This window comes from Anoplopoma fimbria, chromosome 21, assembly GCF_027596085.1.
Source record: "Anoplopoma fimbria isolate UVic2021 breed Golden Eagle Sablefish chromosome 21, Afim_UVic_2022, whole genome shotgun sequence".
Taxonomy (NCBI): Eukaryota; Metazoa; Chordata; class Actinopteri; order Perciformes; family Anoplopomatidae; genus Anoplopoma; species Anoplopoma fimbria.
Window position 1 is genome coordinate 1,912,473 of NC_072469.1, and position 5,231 is coordinate 1,917,703.

Sequence of the window (5,231 nt, forward strand, 5' to 3'; positions counted from 1 at the left end):
CCTGGTCGCATGTCACCTGGTCCACACCTGGTCCACAGCTCACCTGGTCCACAGCTCACCTGGTCCACAGCTCACCTGGTCCACAGCTCACCTGGTCCACAGCTCACCCGGTCCACAGCTGGTCCACAGCACACCTGGTCCACAGCTCACCTGGTCCACAGCACACCTGGTCCACAGCTCACCTGGTCCACAGCTCCACCTGGTCCACAGCTCACCTGGTCCACAGCTCACCTGGTCCACAGCTCACCTGGTCCACAGCTCACCTGGTCCACAGCTCACCTGGACAGCAGCTCACCTGGTCCACAGCTCACCTGGTCCACAGCTCACCTGGACAGCAGCTCACCTGGTCCACAGCTCACCTGGTCCACAGCTCACCTGGTCCACAGCTCACCTGGTCCACAGCTCACCTGGTCCACAGCTCACCTGGACAGCAGCTCACCTGGCAGACATCCTCAGCAGGAACCAAACTGAACTCTGTGAAGTTTCTGTAGTTTTGATGCGTAAAAGTCTTTTTTCCCGTTTGGCCCGTTTGGCCCGTTTGGCACGCAGCTTTACGCACGGATCCGATCTGCGTCTCACAACCAGAGTCCAGTGTTCAGAACAAAACGGCCAACAAACATCCCATAATGACAACTCAGAGTCCAGACCCCAGCAGACCCAGCAGAGCAGACCCCGTTGGGAGGGAGACCCGGTACACTCTGTGCGCGTCCCCGTCACACGGCGTCCCTCCAGGAGAGCCCGGAGCCATGCGCGCTCCCGCTCACGTGCACGAGCTTCCTGAGTGTTTTTTAATGTGAAGCAGCAGCGACACCACGTGGCTGAACCAGGTGGTTCACCAGCTCTGGTCCTCCATGAAGACAGCTGTGTTTAATGAACATGGAGGGATAAAAGCATCCTGATGTGAGATTCTACCCCAAATAATCACCTCTAATTAGCCTGTTTTTACTTTTTCACTGTCTTTTTTTCTTTTGTGAAGAAACATATATCAGATATCATATATATATATATATGACCCTCCTCCTGGTCTAACCTCCTGACTCCTGTATCAATGACTCTACATTGTCTCCATGATCAGTATTTTTGCTGATAATACTTCTGTACTTTTACTAAACTTATGATATTTAATATGCTGGACTTTTACTTCTTAATGGAGCGTTTTTACTCCGTTGTATCGGTACTTTAGGTGAAATATATTTATGAATACTTCTTACATTACATTACATTACATTACATTACAGTCATTTAGCAGACGCTTTTCTCCAAAGCGACTTACAGTCAGTAGTATGTTACATATCATTCACCCATTCACACACTGATGACAGGCTACCATCAAGGTGCCACCATCAGACTCTAACTAACATTCATCATCCAGTCCACACCGATGGCCTTCAGGAGCAACTTGGGGTTAAGTGTCTTGCCCAAGGACACATCGACTGCCGAAGCCGGGTATCGAACCACCAACCCTCTGATTGGAGAACTACCTTCTCTCCACTACGCCACAGCTGCCCCATATATATATATATATATATATATATATATATATATATATATATATATATATATATATATATATATATATATATATATATATATATATATATATATATATATATATATATATATATATATATATATATATATATATATATATATATATATATATATATATATATATATGACCCTCCTCCTGGTCTAACCTCCTGACTCCTGTATCAGTGACTCTACATTGTCTCCATGATCAGATATTTAATATGCTGGACTTTTACTTCTTAATGGAGCGTTTTTACTCTGTTGTATCGGTACTTTAGGTGAAATATATTTATGAATACTTCTTAGACTGTTTTAGCATGAATAAGGTCAAAGTCTATGAATATCTGCATTATTTAAGTTTCTATAGGAAGCGGTAGAGGACATTTTGTTGAAGTTTAGGAGGTTAAATTGCTGCAAAACCAACAAACATTAAAATAAATTTAATCCAGATTTTGTTTATTATTGTATGAACATGTAAATGTATGTCTGAGGTTTCTTATAAACTGTAAAATAAGCTTTTAACCTTTTAACTCTGGAGGAAATCTTTAATGTTTTAAACTGAACTTCTTTTATTTTGTTTGTCTATCAGTCAGTTTTATTTGTTTGTGACGGATTAAAGGACGGAGGATGAGAAAGAAAAGATGAAACCACAGATCATTCAGTCATTTATGACTAAACACACAAATCAGTTAAAACAGATCAAATCAGAAGCAGAAAGAAGATAAAGAATAAAAGAAGGAAATGTTTTTTATTAAATGAAGCAGATAAAAATAAAAGTTTTATTATTTACACTCTTCATTTTCTCTCCAGACAATATTAACTCTCATTAATCCATTAAAGTCATTAAATCTGGTTTTAGACTGATAAAAAATGATCTTAAAACTCTTATTTTCTTTTATATAACTTTTGTTTTGTCCATGTTTATATATATTTATCTTTCTTTAGTGTTTGTTTCCTCCTAATGTAACACATTTTGAAAATACAGTTAAAAAAAAGTGCTGCATCCAGTAAATAAAGTCCATTCAGGAACAATTCTGGAGCTTTTGAGCGAATCACATGGTCTTCATCGCCAACTGAGTTTGCTTAAATGTCGCCAAACTGTAGATATTAATTCATTTCTTTATAAAACATTTAATTTATAATAAAACATCTAACTTTAACTTACAAGTATCTCCAGTGCTATCTCAAAGCTAAATGCTATAATTTAATGTATATAATGTTTAATATAATTAACATTCTGTTGGACAGAAGAGGAAATATGTTTTAAAATGACAATAAAATCTGATTTTGTTAGGTTTAATAATTATAAAATGTATGTAAAGATATTACGAAAAGATTAATTCATAAAATATAAAGCAGAAAAAAAACAAATTAGCACTTTGATTTCATATTTTGTTAAAATATACATACATTTTCTATTTATTTCTATTAAGTTATTTTATTCAAATGTGATAAAATAAAGTATTTTTGTGTAAAAAAAAATCACGTTGGAATAAAGTGTCACCTGAAGTGTGAAGCATTGAAACCAGTCACATAATAATAATAATAATAATAATAATAATAATAATAATACAGGAATAATAATAAACCAGTCTGAGTTTTAGCCAATCAAAGCACTTTATTGCACTGTATAGTGTGACGGTGAGCCAATAGCAGGCTCTTATAAAAGTGTCATTTTATCTTTTTATCATGTGTACAAAACAAGTCACACACACTTGTACCGTACAAAATCAACACTATTTACATACAATACACACACACACACACACACACACACACACACACACACACACACACACACACACAGGGACTGAATCATGACGCTGCTACCAACAAACCCCCCAAACTGCTCTCAGCCAAACAAACGTTAAGCGACTCTCTGATATGCATAAAGTTTTTATTTGACAATAAAGTTTTAAACAAAAGAAGAACGATGAGACGACGTCATCAGATATTTATGCTCATGAATAAACATTTCTGAGAGTTGAATTCACAGCTATTTTAGGATAAACTGTTGCCATAAAGTCCCTTTAAATAATAATAATAATAATAATAATAATATTCTCTTTTATATTCACACAGTGCACTTTGCTTCACGAGACGCTTCAGGGACTCAAGTTATCAGGTATACTGCAAATAATTTAATACGATAAATGAAAAATTGTTTGCTTGGTAAAATAAAAAATGATGATTTCTGTGATTAATGTAACTTTAATGTAACTTTTCTGCATTAAAACATCTACAAACACTAAACTTATGATATATTTGTTGTTGAGTTGTCTACTTTAATTATCCAAATTATTACCAAGGGTGCGTAGTAGTTTACATAAACTGACTTTTAATCCAGCTTTAAATCACATTTTTTTTATACTATTTCTGTATTTTGGTGGTTTTTAACTCTATATTTTAAGGATTTTAGTGGTCGGACGTCTGGATATTAAGTTATCAGAGAAACAAGCTGAGCTAACGTTAGCATTAGCTCGTCTCTACATTCCTCTAATGTTTTTTCTGTTTTTTGTTTTGTCATGTTTTCTTATGCATTTAATGTGTTACAACTTCATTTTGTTGTGCACCTCGTTGTTGCATAATGACAATAAATGAATCCTTGAAAAAACCTGCTGAACAATAAAGGAATCTGAACGACTGCAATGAAGACAAGAACTCCCATGATCCCTCAGTGCTGCACCAGACTCGTCTGTCGTTAGTGTTGTGATTTGGAGACCCCTTATGGCAGAAAAACAACATTAAATCAACTACTTTATCTAAAGACATTGTACTTAAATTTGTGTTTTTTTCAGATTTTTTTGTCTCCCAAGCTTCAATATATTTTTTAGACTTTGGTTGCTGAAAACAAAAAAAAACATTTTGTTGTTTTTTAGGATGTTTTCACTTTCAACAGCTTAAACTTTTAGTGCATACATTTTCTAGAGTAAAATGTTTCTTATTTTGTTCGTCTGCGGATAAAAATCTGCTGCATGAATCACATTAAAACCATGTAAAACGTCCCTGTCACACTAACACATGATGAACACACACACACACACACACACACACACACACACTCACACACACACACACACACACACACACACACAGGGTGCAGGTGGAGAGAGCTGCATATAGGGGCTACTATACCTCATCGTGTTTTAGGTTCCTCTCCATATAGATTATTATGTCTATGTACAATATTTATATTTTTACAGTTATCTGGCTGCCCCCCCTTCTAATTTAAATAATTCCACAAGTTTTTTTTTTTTTTAATCTTTTGATTGGACCAGTAAAACATGATGACGGATACAGTCTCTATTATTGATCTCTTTCTACTTTTACCTCCTAAAAAAAACGACCGGAGCCGTCGGACACAGTGTTCCCCCCCGAAGGCTTTCTACAGCGACGAGCTCCCGGTGACTGGGGGGAAAAACGATCATCCCACCAATCAATCAATCAACCAATCAACCAATCAACCGATCAATCAACCAACCAATCAACCAACCGGCACAACACGACTTTAAAGAAAACGGACGACGTAACACCACAGCATATGCAGGTTCAAAAATACAGTACATCTTGATTCTGGGAAATAAATGAACAACAACGGCGAAATGCACGGCATGCTCGCTCACTCCCCAACACACACACACACACACACACACACACACACACACACACACACACACACACACACACACACACACACAAGG